Source organism: Sphaeramia orbicularis, chromosome 6 (genome assembly GCF_902148855.1).
Source record: "Sphaeramia orbicularis chromosome 6, fSphaOr1.1, whole genome shotgun sequence".
In the NCBI taxonomy this organism is placed as follows: Eukaryota; Metazoa; Chordata; class Actinopteri; order Kurtiformes; family Apogonidae; genus Sphaeramia; species Sphaeramia orbicularis.
The window spans coordinates 56225557-56241992 of NC_043962.1; the positions used below are offsets into that span (position 1 = coordinate 56225557).

At 40.5% G+C, this 16436-nt stretch overlaps 1 protein-coding gene across 1 annotated transcript in view; it reads left to right on the top strand.

Moving 5' to 3' along the window:
- Positions 1 to 16436, top strand: part of hsd17b12a (hydroxysteroid (17-beta) dehydrogenase 12a) — a 57824-nt gene that overhangs the window by 530 nt on the left and 40858 nt on the right. The window lies entirely within an intron of this gene.

Genomic DNA, 16436 nt, shown 5'->3' on the forward strand with positions numbered 1-16436 from the left:
CAGAGCGCCTGTTTTACTGTGGCTGAGCTGCTGGTCTGCTCGGTCTACTGAACCACATCAGCCTGATGTGGGACAAACCCAGGCTCAGGCGTGACCCACATCCACAGCAGCGCCAAACTCAGCCTTTGCGCACTTTGTCCGGCGCAGTTCCGTTCCTAATCTGCGGTTTTTTCTTAAATGTGTGTCTTTTTGTCCATGCCCACCCTCTGTCTGTCTGTCTGTCTGTGTCTACACTCATAAAGGGTTGACTCTTAAAAAAACCAAAACCTCCAATTCTATGTGGAGCGCAGATCGGAGCCGGACTGAGGTGGACTCTGGTGGTTTCAGGGAGTCTAGTTTCTGCGGAGTCACCCGGCCCCGGTTTGACCCACTTCCCCGGTGTGCGCCGGTTGCGGACGCACCGCTGCGTCTGGAGCCTCCACTGCGCACTTAGTTCCGACCGGGACCAGCCTCTGACTCCGGTCCGACTGGGTCACCTTTGTGTGTGTTTTCCGTTAAAGGTGGATGTTGGTGTTGAATGTGACGCACTTTGTCAAAGATCGTCCTGTTTTTTTCTGAATGGAGCTTTCATTAAAGCTGCGCGCGGCACAGACGCATGACGCAAAGGTAATGTGTCTGTAGGAATGACTAATGACTAATGCACGTATTTTTAGTGAATCTGCTGGAATATGCGGAGGAATACCGGTGCACGCCGATGAGTCATGCGCTGGTGTTCATCGCCTCGTCATCTATTGGTCATATGGAAACTAGCTGCCCCCCCCCCCCACCACCACCACCACCTCCACCCCCAGTCAGACGTTCAAATAAGGATAAAGATTTAATGTAGAGAAATCCTGACGTCTTCTTTCTTTTTTCTTTTTCTTTATTTATTCAAATATGCAAAGAAATAAAACAAAACATTTAAATGGACAGAATCTATCTCCAAACACATACAAGTCTGAATTTTGCATGGTCGAAAAGGAGTAGGAAGGAGTCTAAACTCATTTAATCCAACCCCTCAGTGCTTTTACACCTTTATCACTAACTTAATACAAGAATCAAACAATTCTATTTTTCTAATTTTAGCATCGAACCACAACAAATCCATAATGCAGTAACTGAATTATACACAACAAAATGTTCATGTCAGTGCAGTCATACAAACAGACTCAACAATTCAACCATTTTCTTCACTAATTCCAGCAGATTTATCAGTTCAACATCATCCATAAACAAACAGACCTCGGTGTCATTATCAAATACTGGACCTCTCAACAATCAATTCTTTAGATCTTTTTTTAAACTGAATTATGTTTGATATTTGTTTTATCTCCACACAGTTTTCCTCCACAGATGGTAATACAGAAACTTTTTAATGTCGTGCCCACTTTATGAATCTTTAAATCAAATATTCCTCTTAAATCATAGCCTCCCTCTCTTTCACAAAACATTTCTTGAATATTCTTTGCTTTATACATTATTTGGATTGTTTTGAATTGACACAGAGCCTCAGCTTTAACCACAGAAAAACCAAACAACACCGATTTGAGGTTTAGGTGATCTGTGGAAACCAGATGAAGTGTGAGGTGGACTCCAGTCCTCAGGTTTGATCTGGCATTTGAGAGGTTTTCTACTGCACTGTTAAGTATTTGAAGGTGGTTTTAACTTAGTTTGACTCAGTTTCCGTCTGCAGTATTAGTTTTCTTTGATTTCCTGCCTAGTTTTCTGCTGGTCCAGATGACATGACACCTGCAGACTCTCCTGCTGGGTCATACTCTTCAGTTGAGTCCGTTTGATGCTCCAGAGTTTTTGCTCATTGCTCACTTTTCCATCTGCTGTTGCTTAAGTTGCCACTCCCTGAAACTTGTCTGTGGCACCAGTTGGACCAGTTTGTGCCACAGTCCTCTCTGGAAGTGAATGTTCAGGGGGGGTGAGGTGTTAACAGGTTAGACCAGGTCTTCAAGTTGGACCAGGTCCAGTGCTCGTACATGCGTCAGATGGTTCGACTCCACGTCTCCTCCTTCTGCCACAACACGTGGAACCTGCTGAGAGCACCGACGGGTCAGATCCAAAAGCACAGTCAACACCAGGGTCATACTTTAAAGATTCTCCTATTATTTCTCAAATAGGCTCATTTTTTAGCCTATAGGTACTCTATTTTATGGAGCTGTTTACAAAATGTCAGTATCACTAGTAGAAAAAAAGGTATAAAGATATAATCAATATAAAATGAAACCTAAAAAGGACTCATAAATGCACTATTAACTTTAATATTTGTTCAGACTCGTATATGTAAATGCACTATTAACTTTAATAATAATAGTTGTTCTAGACCGGAGGTGTCAATCATGCGGCCCGGGGGCCAAATCCGGCCCCCCAAAGGGTCCAGTCTGGCCCCTGGGATGAACTTATGAAATGCAAAAATTACACTGAAGATATTAATCATTTTAGTTCAGGTTCCAGATACAGACCAATTTAATCTCAAGTGGGTCGGAGCAGTAAAATACTATCATAATAACCTATAAATACTCACAACTCCAATTTTTTCTCTTTGTAAATGTATACATTTCCCTGTAATTTTCCTGTATTTCCACTAAAACAAACTATCATTTAACAAAAAATGTAAATATCCTGAACAAATATGGAAAAACCTGAAATGTCTTAAGAGAAGTAAGTGTAATTTTACCCATATTCTGCCTGTTATTAAATGTTTTATGTATTTGTAGATCAACTGTGATCTATAAGTTGTAATTTACATGTGGAAATGATAAACTGAGGCATAACATTGTTAAAATTGCACTTATTTTTCCTCAGAAATGTTGGGTTGTTCATGTTGTTCACATTGTTTTAAAGAACAATTTGTAGATGTAAACATTTTCATCATGTAAGGAAAGTTTGGACTTGACATTATTTCTATATAATTATATTATTATTTCACTGGTCTGGCCCACTTCAGATTAAATTTGGCTGAATTTGGCCCCTGAACTAAAATGAGGTTGACACACCTGTTCTAGAGTCATATGTAAATGCACTGTTAACTTTAATAATAATATTGGTTCCATACTCTGTCAGACTCATGTCCTTCATACATGTATTAAACATGCAGATCAGTTATTTAAACACAGACACTATTGAACAGGACATGGGTCCACATGGCATCGCTGGATCTGGACCTGGAGTGGGTCCATCGGTTCCAGATTTGACAAATAGGAGGACGGTCATGTAGGTCCTGAATGGTCTGACTTTGACCTTTGACCCCCCCCAGGTCACAGAGGGTCACAGGGTTCACAGGTACATTAATTTACTGTAAATAGTTTGTGGTCATGTCTAACACTAGGACCCCCAGGTACAGGTCTGAGCAAAACCACCGACCTGGTCTAAAAAAATGAAGTGGTTTTAGTTGAGTCCTGAATCCGTTCACCCCAAAACCCTCAGCTTTGAATGAATCTACTCCTATGATCCGCACATGTTGCTTAAGCATTTCCTTCAAATTACAGCTACAAATCCTGATTTATGAGACTCTTCCGAACCGTCAAAACACAAAAAACAGCTCTGATAAAAATATGGACGCTGATTTTTGAGGCTGTTTCACTCAAAATGAGAAGGATAAAAGTGACTGCAGTGTAAAAAGAAGAAAATACAATAATGATAAAAGCATGACATTTAACTCAGATGGACTCAGTGGGACTTTTGTGTCGGTTCCCAAATGAATTTTTCTCTCTATTTAACCTTTCCTAAATTATTTATCACCATTTATTACAATATCATCCTCTGAATTTTGCATTTTTTTCCAGTGGAAATCCTCTATTTTCCTATTTAATTCACTGATCATGTAGCTGTTCATAAAAACTCAGAGTAAAGTCAAAGGTTATTATATCAAAACAGAAAAAAACTGCATAAACATTGTCTTTTTCAGTCCAATCTGTCATAAACTGAACATAAACCCAGTGTGTCTTATATTTCGGTTCATTCAGGCAGGTGTCTCACCTTTTATTTAAAATCTGAGCCGTCTGTTTTCCAGTCGGTTCGGAGTTGGAGGTGTAACCTGACCTTTGGACACACTCGGCTTTCTTCCTTCTCCAGCTGGTTTCCAGTATTTCACTCAGAAGCTGGTTTTGTCATTTCTTTTAAAATCTTTTTATCTATTTCAGGCAGATCCAGATCCATTTCCTCCTTCTGTTGCAGAGTTTGACTCTGATTTTCTCCTGGTTTATATTTAACCCATAAAGACCCAAACAGCTACTAGAACCATCTACTGATCTAAACTGTTTAATTTCTGTTGATCCATTAATCCTATCAATACATGTCAATAATTGGTGTAAAATACAGTTCTTAATCTTTTCATGGTCATCACATATGACCATATTTGGATGTTCAGAGGCTCCGTGGAAACGCTGTCATCTTCTACAACATGGATTCACCAGTAAACCCATGGAGTTGGATCAGTGACAGTGGATGGACACACTGGGTTTATGTTCAGTTAATGATTTACATTTCAGAAAAAAATAACCTTTTCCTTCAGTTTTCTCTGTTTCAGATATAATAACTTTAAAATTTACTCTGAGCTTTAATGAACATCTACATAATCGGTACATTAAATACAGGAAAATACCAGATTTTCTCTTAAAAATGCTAAATGCACACTGTAAGCCCAGACTTTGTATTTACTCAATGTTTTAATTACAATGTAATAAAATGATTTAAGTTTTATTCCATTACTGTAAAATGTTCAGTATATTCTTCTAATTTGTAGACACAGTCAAAAGTATGAAAAAGTTTCAGCTGAATGGATTTAAATCACTAAGTTTTAGTCATGACCACACCTTTTTTATCTCCGCATTGCATTGTGGGGTCCGATTTGGGGACCACAGGATTTCGTCTCTGCTTTTTGCAGATGACGTTGTCCTGTTGGCCTCATCGAACCTGGACCTTCAGCGTGCCCTGGGGCGGTTTGCAGCCGAGTGTGAAGCAAATGGGATGAGGATCAGCACCTCCAAATCCGAGACCATGGTTCTCGACCGGAAAAAGGTGGTCTGCCCTCTCCGGGTCGGTGGGGAGTCTTTGCCCCAAGTGGAGGAGTTCAAGTATCTTGGGGTCTTGTTTACGAGTGAGGGAAGGATGGAGCGTGAGATTGACAGACGGATCGGTGCAGCGTCTGCAGCGATGCAGTCGCTGTACCGGTCGGTTGTGGTGAAGAAGGAGCTGAGCCGAGAGGAGAAGCTCTGGATTTACCGGTCAATCTACGTTCCTACCCTCACCTATGGTCATGACCGAAAGGACAAGATCCTGGATACAAGTGGTCCAAATGAGTTTCCTCCGCAGGGTGGCTGGGCACACCCTTAGGGATAGGGGGAGGAGCTCAGTCACCAGGGAGGAACTCAGAGTAGAGCCGCTGCTCCTCCACATCCAGAGGGGCCAGCTGAGGTGGCTCGGGCATTTGTTTCAGATGCCTCCTGGACGCCTCCCTGGGGAGGTGTTCCAGGCATGTCCCACCGGGAGGAGACCTCGGGGAAGACCCAGGACACATTGGAGAGACTACGTCTCTGGGCTGGCCTGGGAACGCCTCGGGGTCTCCCCGGAAGAGCTGGAGGAGGAGTCTGGGGAGAGGGAAGTCTGGGCATCCCTGCTTAGACTGTTACCCCCGCGACCCCGCCCCGGATAAGCGGAGGATAGTGGATGAATGGATGGATGGATGCATTGTGGGTACTGGGCATGTTGTTGAAAATGTGCCATAGGAAGAACAATGGCATTCCTGTTCATCGCTAATTGTTCTTGAGTAATAGAAATCATTATGCCTTGTCAAATTTGATGTACTTCCTGTTCTGGCAAATTCCATTGAGTTAACTTCCTGCCAATCTTCCATCCATGCTGCAGGATATGAAGTTGAATAATTATACAAAACAATTTATATTACAAAAGATTTTAATTTAAATCAATTTGGAATTGAGTCCAATGAACTGATGATATTAAGTTAATGATTATACAAAGCAATTGACATTGCAACAAATTTTAAGTTCAATTACCATGACATTTAGTGTGTTGGACTTAAAACAGCAATTCCATTCAAATTAAGCATTTCAGTTTAATACACTCAAGTTTTCATTACTCATTACTTAATGTTTTTAAGGCAAGGAGTTACCTCAGATTTTATAAGTAAACTCAACTTATCTGGTCTTACAGTGCACAGGGTAATATTAGAGAAAACGGTGATAAATCATTTGAGAAAGGTTAGAAATAGAGAAAAAAGTCATTTTAGAATTGCCACAAAAGCAGCACTGGGTCTTTATGGGTTAATCCTGTCCTTTCAGATGGAACACCCAGGGAAAAGGTGTAGTTTCTTGACTCTGGGGCTGATTTGCTTTCTAGAAAAGCACTGGCGCTTTCATCACCGTGCTTTTCTCGGGCTGTTGCGACACTGTTGGCATTTCCTGGTGAGACTGGTTTGAGGAGGACCAGTGGGTCTGGTGTCAGTTCAGAGCTGAGGTTTCTGTGTCAGAGGAGGATGCTGGTGTTTCCCACAGTGAGTGAGACCCCTGCTGGTGAATGAGGGGAACTGCAGGATGAGTCAAAGGCTTCCCCTGCTCCTCTGAATCCCCCTCCCCAGTTTTCTGTTTTTACACATGGAGAGGATATCTCCGCCTCTGGTTCATGGTGCTTTAATCAGAAGAATTATTAACCGTTAAACAGCCACCAATCAGTAGATTATCAGTATTTAATCTGAAGTTATGACATTTTCAGACCGGATTTTATTTATTTATTTATTTATTTATTTATAATTATGACTATTCTGACAGATTGTAATGAATTATATTTGTAGTGGATTTGGTCATTTTCACTGACAAAAATCATAAAGCTGTTGCTATTGGAGGCTTTTTTAAGCAAAAATGGAACTGAATAAAATTTACTGACAGATTTACTGATAATAATACCACAGTTACATAAAACATGGTTTAATGTAATTTTTTTTTTTTTCTAAATTCCTTTTCATCTCATTACATTTTTTTCACTGCTACTGTCAAATTATAATTTTTTAAATTATTTATTTATTTTATTACTTAATCCTTTCATGCATGAATTATGAAAACCGTAGTCAAGATTTTTTTTTCTTGAGTGTTTTTATTCCTCCTTAGGCATGAAAAAAACAATGCGATTGAGGTTTTTGTTTTTGTTTTTGTCATGGAGTTACAAAAATGTCCATGCATTAAATTTTTGAAGTAAAGAAATGTGTTTAAATCCCAGTATCAGAAAGTGATATGAAAACAATGAAATAAAAACTTTTTTAATGCTGCTAATCTGATGTTTTCTCACATTTTAACATATTCTAATGCTAGTTATTACTCCGTTCATGGAGATCGTATGCACAAAAAAGAAAGTCTAACAATTAACAACTGATTTACACTTAAACATGTTAGTGCAGATCAGGTTTATCAAGAACGGCAAAGTTACAGTAATGATATGAATGTCAGTGTATGGGATGGTGCATAAGTGTCTACTGTGTTGGCTGATATGGAACTAAAACAACAAAACCCATAAATATACATATACCAGTTTTGAATAACTGTCCACTGTAGTGACCACTATGCATGAAAGGGTTAATTGTCAAACATATGACAACATTCCTTCATTTTCCAAATCACATGTCAGTCTTTAAAAAGTCAATCAAATTTTATTGACATAGCACCACATCACAACCGAAGCAGTCTCACTTCACACTTTACATGCAGAGCTGGTCTAAACCACACTCTTAAGCCAAGTCACCAGACATTTGAACTCATTTTCATCTTATTTATGTTCCTTTTACTTGTGCCGAGTCCTCAGTAGGAGGGGGGGACGCCTATTATTGAGGAAAAGTGCAATTGCATGAGGCATGTTGTTATAATTTCCACCTCATTATGTGGTTTCACTGCAAAAAAAAAAGCACAAAATCCCTTAAATCATCATTTCAGAGTCACTAAAATTAGAGATGCATTGATGTCTAATCCAACTTTTCCCAGTGCAGATAATTCTACCTCCTCATCAGACAACTGTAGCTGTTTATTTTAAAGCAGCTCCTGTTTTTTCAGCTCATGTGTTGAGTTTTCAAGTCCAGCATCTCCTCGTCCTCCTCTTTATATAAGGAGCCGTGTCTGTTCGATGCCTGTGTTCAACTCCATTACAGGGGAGTAAATTAGACCAAAGGGAGGATTTTGGGGGTGGGGGGGGGCTCTGCTTCCCTTTGACATTAGAGTTTATTGAGAAAATGGAGGCGTTACATAAGACTGAGGCAGCCATTCTTCTGTTGACAGAGACGGAGCTGCACTGAGTTAGAAACAACGCCTGGAATAAGATGTTTGAGTCGAAGCTCGGTTTAAGACACGAGACGGATCCGTTCTTATGAATAGATGGTGAGCTCATTCATGGTAAAACACATGTATGTGAATGAAGTTTAGGTTGGAGCTGGGTCTGTGTGTGGGCGGAGGGAGAGAACACGTTCATGTGATGAACACGCTCTGCGACACGTGCCACAGCGGGGGATGCTGGGTAAAAAAAAAAAAAAAAAAAAAGAGAGGGAGAGCGAGTAGTGAAAATGCGGTGCATCTCCTGTTTTCAGCGCCTCCTCCCTCAGTGTTTCACATCCAAGCCTGAGCTCCTCTGTCTCACTGCTCATTCAGTCCATTTAGAATTCACCTTCAACTCATTTTACTGCTTTTTTACATTTGAGTCAGAAAGAAAACGGGTTCGGTTTGGGAGAAAAGCTTATGCTTCATGTGTTAGCTCTCAGCCTCAAATTAGATTCAGTTAGATATTGGACCATCAGCAGTAGCTGGTGTTTTATTTGTACATTTTTACCTTTTTTTGAGGCCATTTAGAAAAAAAACATGTAAATAAATCCGATTTCAGCTTTACACCCTATTCTCACAGGACTAGATTTACCTGGTGTAGGGGTTAGGTTTGTGTGTATAAGACAGATATGTGTGCATATTAGTCTATAGTTGTGCAAAAAAATCAATATATGTAAACTCTGGAATGAGTTCAGTCGTGCATTAAATGTATTGTGTGTATTTTATCAGAATATGAATGAATACGTTGTGACATCGAGAATTACAAACATGAAATGCAACTTACAATTGTTCTTTCTTCATCACGAATACGAATTCGCCAACGTGACTCTACTGTCAAAAATCCATCCCCACTTCACAGATATTATTTCTGGAGCAGAGGATCCATGGGTTCACAGACTGACCGTCGTAAAGTTGCATTTCGTGTTTGTAATTCTTGATGTCAAAACGTATTCCTTTGTATTCTGATAAAATACACAATACATTTTATGTACGACTGAACTCATTCCAGAGTTTACACATATTTATTTTTGCACAACCATAGGCTAATATGCACAAGAATCTTTTGACATCCTCCTTACCCCATACTGGTGGACCTATGATCATCTGTAAAAAACATGGAGGTGGTCTGCGTCTTCATGTCAATCAACCATGTCTGTAATTTAAGTGAAAAGTCCACTGCCTTATCGCCCCCGTATTTCAGCAATCGGCATCTTGCGATAATTATAGGATTTGCAACACTTTTCATTTCCACCGTCCACTTCATCAGTCCCTTTCCTGGTTATGGATGACGGAGACTGAACTGGTGACCACGAACGGAAGTTTGAAAGTGTTTTGGTAGAACTTAAGGAGGCACATGACACTGTACAACATGGATATTCACTAAAAGAGTAAACTGAAATCCTACAGGGGCATCTGGACAGACGATCAGATGGATGATGTGATGAGAGCTACTGGAGGAAATGTTTTTAAATTTCTAAAAATTCAAGTAGAGAGCAGGGCTGTCTTAACCGTACTATGGGCCCCCGGGCAGAGCAGTGTGCTGGGGCCCCTACCACAACTACTCACAGGGATTATTACTGGCTTGAAGTCAATGGTCTTCAGGATGTCATTTTCCATGAACATAAGTGAAAGCCAGTTCAAACCATGCTGCCCCTTTGGGCTACGAAGAGGATTTTTTATAATTTAAACAAACAAAAAAAATTAATCATTTTCTTTTTAAAAATGGGACAGTTTGTATTAATTAACATTTACATGTAAATACAAGAGGTTATAGCCGTACAGCTAATTTCCATCTCAAGTCCCATTGGCAGGTTAAAAAAAAAAAAAGAAAAAACAAACAACAAAAAAAACCCTACAGACAACATAATACCATAACTGAACTAAGACATACAAAAAGAAAAACAAGCAACACATAGTGCACACAGACAGAAACGGAGTGGCCAAGGCAGACACCAAGCATGAACTGATGAAGGTTTGCACATGGTTATATTGTAAATATCCCTTTGTTGCTATTCTACATATCACTTCTGCACATACCCCTGTCACTGTTACATAAGATTCCACTACATATAACCCTCTGACACCATTACTATATCCCTGTCTTCATCACACATAATTGCACTATACATGTCCCTTTAACACTATTGCACATAACCTTTAATAACTTAATAAGTTTAAGTCTTGATAAGAATATTCTCCTGTACAGTTGGACACCATCATGCACGTGAACACTCAGTAACATTTCAACATTCAGGAATACAGATTTCAAATTGTCGGAAATTATTTCTCTGTACAAATTCTAGTACAAAATAAAAAATCTGTAATATTAAAAAAAAAATGTTTTTTTTTTGTTTTGTTTTTTTGTACAAAATACAAAAAAAAGCTGAAAAGAACTTAAATTAGCAATTAGTGAAATCATTATTTGCCTTTATGCCTTTGATGGGTGTGTATCATATATAATACAAGGGGCGTTGAAGGGTTAACATGCACAGATTAGCATGGGGCCCCTATGCCCCTGGGGCCCATCAGGCCCATGGGTTAAGACGGCCCTGGTGACCAGTCTACCTTTGGCATCAGAACCAGGAACTAATGCTGTGTTCCAGTCCACCCATAACTGGTGTTTTTCCATCCTTCTACCAGTGAAAATGCACTGGAATGTTCAGTCAAACCTGTGACCTCCCACACGTGAACTCGTACTAGATCCATGTTCTCCCAGTTCCGAGTTCTGACGTCATATAGTAATGCCAGCCCCCATGGATGTGGTGTTTATGCAGATTATTTATTAAAACAAGGTATTGCTCTGACATTTATCTGCAAATGTTCTGCATAATCAGCAGCTACTCTAGCGTTAGCTAGTTTTCAGTCCATTGAGTGCAAGACTAAATTAAGACCAAATACGAATCCAAATATACAGATAACATAAAATGTAGAACAGCTTCTCTTGCCTTATGCAACATTTTTACTCCACTGTTTCCCTCAAATAAGCAAAGAGCAAACACTTTTTGCGATAGAAATGATTGTCAAGAAGCATAAAGTACAGTCCACCATGCTGGTTTGTTTACATCTAGCTCCCACAATTCCTTGCACTCAGGCAGTTTGGCGTGACTTGCCTGGAACGTTACAAAGTCGTGAGTCGTGATTTGAAGTCATGACTTGCGGGCTCAAAACCAGCCTGGAACGCAGCATAATGTCAGCAGATCTGAGTAGAACACAGACTGAGTATCCTGTGCTGATGAAACCCAGACGTTCAGAGTTCCTCAGGTTGGACTAGTCTCATGTGAAAAGACTTTTCGTTGAACTGGATCTTCAGCCGCGGGCCTGATCGTCCACATCTTCATTACATTGATGGTCTGCTCAGAGCTGATCAGGTTCAGTGACGCACACGCTCAGATCTAGACCGCCGGCATATTTCCCTCAGGTCGGCCCTCCGACGTGTCACAGAGGCGGTCGGTTCTGTCGGCAGACGTGCGCTCGCGTGTTTTTTTGGAGGCTTGACGTCTCATTTTCTGGGCTAAGCAGAGCAGAGGAATGTATGAAGTCATTACCTGAAACCACTTCTCTCACCTGAGAAGCTGAACTTTTATTGTTAGAAACTTCTCAGGTGTGTCTGGGAACTCAACGCCTCCAGATCGTAAAAGTTTAATGTCACTAATCTAATGTGAGAATGATTAAACCATTTGAAATATTAAAAATCAACATCGTCAGAAACAGAACTCAAACAAACCGTCACCTTGTTACATTGTTCATACATGTTGTTTTATTTGCGTCTTGTTGCACTGGTTTGGATCTTTTTATTTTCCTGGTTGTATGTTTGCACAGTTTTTGTGTCATTTCGGTCTCTTGTGGTTCTCATCTTGGATCATTTGCATCTTCTGCATGGTTTTTGTCTTATTGCATTATTTGTTGTATTCCTTTGCACCATTTTTCATCTAGTTCCCTGAGAAATCAAGTTTCAGGGATATAATGGTTTTACTCTGACCGCTGCTGGATCTCCTTGGTGTTTTGGCGATAACTCGAACAGATTTGGTTGGATTTCTTCTCCTTGATAACCAACATAGTGGACCCCTAGTGAAAGAAACCTATGGATTTCAGCTTCTATGAGTATTATAAGTCATCCACATGGAGGCTGGATAGATGGATAGATTTTATATATATTGGGGGGATTTCAGGGACATACCCACGCTGTTGGTAAGCCTCGTTTTTGTCTTGTTTCGGCATCCTTTTGGTCTTGAGTTTTTCGTCGTGTCATTTGTATCTTGTTGCATAATATTTTTCTTCCATATTTATAACTCCGCCAGGAGGTATTGTGATCACTTTGCTTTGTGTGTTTGTTTTTTTTGTTTGTTATTAACTTTACAGGAAAACTCTTCCACCCATCTTTCCCAAATCTTCCCCACAGATAGGCCTAGGCCCTGGGATGAACCCGTTAAATTTTGGTCCCAGTAGGACAAAGTTCAAGGTCACAGCAAGGTCACAACATCTCACATTTTCCTATCTCTCATCATTGAGCAATTTTCGAAAATTCATAAAAAATTCAAAACGACTCCAATTAGCCTCCAATTGGATCCACCTGTAGCTTAGAACAATATCTTGTATCTGGCAAAAAATTGTCCACATCCACTGTGGAATGTGGACTCTGTGGACAGTTACATTTAACACTGAAAATCCCGTTTACCACACATTTAAAATTAGAACTCAACAAATATTGATGTGAATTTTATATATTTTGACAGACACATGACTGGTACCAAGCTTCAACTGTTTCTGCTGTATGGAACAACCTGGAAACTGTTGAACTTAAACAGAAATAGTCGATCCACACATGCACACCTTTCGGGGGGCTTGGTGCAGGTTTGCGTTCTGTGAACACTTGTTGTCCTTTTGGTTTTTGTTGCATTGTGTTGTTGTGTGTTGTCATTTTTCTCTCTTCCATGTTTCGTGCCTCCCTCCAGTTCAGGATGTTGTGCTGCAGTGGATGATTGTGCGTTTGTGTTGCTGGTCTTTCAGCTGAATAAACCTCGTTGGCACAGTCTGTCCTCACTCTTGTAGTAAAGTTAGTTTCTGGCGTCAGAAATCACCTTGTCTGAGGGAAACTATCGAGTTTTTTTTTTTTTTTTTTTTTTTTTTTGTACAGAGCATGTAACTGCAGGACTATTTTAGTTTTGTGCCAAATATAGCTGCTGCTGTTTCTATCTTGGGCAGCTCTGAGGTACAGGCCCCCCCTCCCTCCCCCCTCCCCCCTCCTGATCCAGCTTTATTTTCGTAGACTTTTATATTCCCCATGTGACTTTCCTCCCCTGCTATTAAAAGCCTGTGTGTATGTGTTTGGATGATGGGTTGTGTGTCTGTCTTTGGATCTTCTGCTGCAAACCCCCACCCCCCTGCTGCTGCTTCTTCTTCTCTGGTTCATTGATGGGAGGGGCAGCTCGTTGACAGGCAAGTTGGGGGTGCGACAGATTACATAAGAGTACGTAACGGGAGCGGGGCAAACAAGGACCGCAGTCTCTCCTCACCGAGAATCTTAATAAGGGGTTTGGGCTTTTCGAGCTCGGTTCTGCTGCACATGAGTCCAAAGAACCTGAAAGGACCTCTAGTGGTGAACATGTGCAGGTGAAAGCGTGCACAGGCTGGAAATGGAGCCTCAACTCATCAGCTGCTTCCTTTTTTTTTGTTCAGGGTTTTCTTTAGGTTGGGTCTGGTTTTAGGCTGTACCGTTGCTTGTGTTGTGATGAGGAAGATGAGGATGCAGCAGCAGCATCAGCATCAGCAGCAGTCGCTCATGCTGATGCTGATGCTGTTGTGGACCTCGTTGGTATTCAGGTGCTGCAGCGGCAGCAGGCAGCTCCCAGACGAGGCAGTGCAGGAGCCGCTGCTATTTTTACTCCTGCTGCTTTTTTTAGACCCTGGAATAGTGAGCAGGCAGCGGCAGGGGCTCCTCCGCTGCCGAGGGTGGGGTGGGGGGGGGTGTCAATGGCTCTGAATGTGATGAGCAGAGCAGAGCAAACACGCCCCCTTCAGGATGATTCAGAGGCTGCAGCTATGGAGAGAATCTGTGGCCGAAACATGATTCAGTGACAAACATACTACTCACACTTAGAGATGTAACCATATGAAAATTTCATATCACGGTTACTGTGACCAAAATTATCCCGGGTTTCATTATTATCGCAGTATTGTTGAAATTGTGCTCAAAATGTTCAAAAAGTACTGATACACACACTGAAATAATTTAACCAAGTTGTATTTTGAAAAAAAAAAAAGATAGAATAATTGGCACAATGTGCCTCCTGTTGCAGACACGTTCAAACATAAACCCTTAGTGGTCTGAGCCTATTTTGTCTGTTTTTCAGTCCTTTTGATTTTGCCTTTATATACTATATAAATAAATGTTTACTATACCCATGTTTGGGATCTTTTTTTTTTTTTTCAGCACAACTTCATTTATATCAACTTATTTTTTCACTTTAACCTACTATATCAGGGGTGTCAAACTCAGGTCCTTGAGGGCCAGTATCTGGCATGTTTTAGATATTTCCCTCTTTCAGCACACCTGGTTCAGTTAATGATCAGCTCATCATCATGCTCTGCAGAAACCTGATAATGATGTGATGGAAGGGGGAAATATCTAAAACATGCCAGATACCGGCCCTCGAGGACCAGGGTTTGACACCCCTGAACTATATCAATGCAAAAGGAGAAAAACCACAAAAAATATATAAAATCCAATTTGAAAAATGTCTATCATTTATGGCATAAATAACACAAAGATGCTTAACAAACCTTTTCAAAGACTTTAAAAGTGAATACTGGTTCCAAATATTAGGTATAGAACTTAAAATTGTAATAAATTAAAACTATATTCAAATATTTGACATAAAAGCAGATCTTTACATAGGTGTTTTCTCCGGAAAAGCGCGGTAATCAAACACGGTTATCATGATAATTAGAATTTAAACGGTAATACTAACTGTTGGTTTATTGTTATACCAGTAATCGTTATATCCCCACTCACACTTCAACATGTTGAACGTCACAGGATTGAGTCTGTGTTCATCCACTGGAAGATGAAAGACTGACAGCGATCAACCAGTGCTGGAGTCCTCCTTAAAGCTGCAGGAAACAGAATGAAACCCACAACTTCCTCCTCCAAGTCAAAGCCTACAACTGAACAGAGCAGGGCTGTCTAAGTCACTACAGTTTAGGTTCTACATTCAGCCCAAATGTGATCTCAGCTGGGCTGGATCAGTCAAATAATAGTAGAATAACTTAGAAATCATAAAAACTCCAAATTTTCCTCTGTTTTATTGCAAAAAAGTTAAATTGCAGTAGAAAAATTCAGAAAATATTTAATAACAGGCATCTGGAACTGAAAAATACAGAGTGTAACATTTCTGATGAGTACAAATTCATCCTGTGGGCTGGACTGAGCCCTGGGGGTGGGGGGGGTTGGCCCACAGGCCGTATGTTTGACACCCCTGGAATAGAACCATGAACCTGAGGACATGAAGTGGAGCAGTAAAATCCAGTGGCAGCTGCTCGTCTTTCAGACAGGGGAAGCTCATTGTCCTCTTACATCAAAAAAATTATCAACTTATTTAAACATAAATTCGTCCCTTCGTTCCTTTTAAGAAAATGATCAGTGACCTTATCGTACCAAGTAGGCGTCTTTTACAGGGACTGGATAGTTAGTTCACTCCGACCTAACCAACAGTATGATTGATTTAACTATCTACAAAACGATTTTAAACTCGAACAAGAAATGATTAAATTATGGAACTGAAACAAAACGTTGAAATTATGTTAAATTGAAACAAGGAAGTACAATGAGTGTGTTTTATTTCCAGTGCAAGAAATGAACAAGTAGTTTGGCAGTGGTTTGTGTCTGATTTCACAGCAGAATGTGTGACGGTATTAAACTGAACTGTGTCAGTGAAGGAGCAGATCTGAAAACAGCTGTCAATCAAATGGGATTCAGTCTTTCGACCGATCCTCCAATCAGCACGTGGAAGCTCAGCATCCGGCTCGGCCGAGCTCCGCCCACAGCTCCATTCACCCCCAGAGACGCCGAGCGTCCGGGGGCGGGACAACATCGTGGCATTTATCCAATTAGCGTCCAGTTTAGAGTCAGTTTCCAGC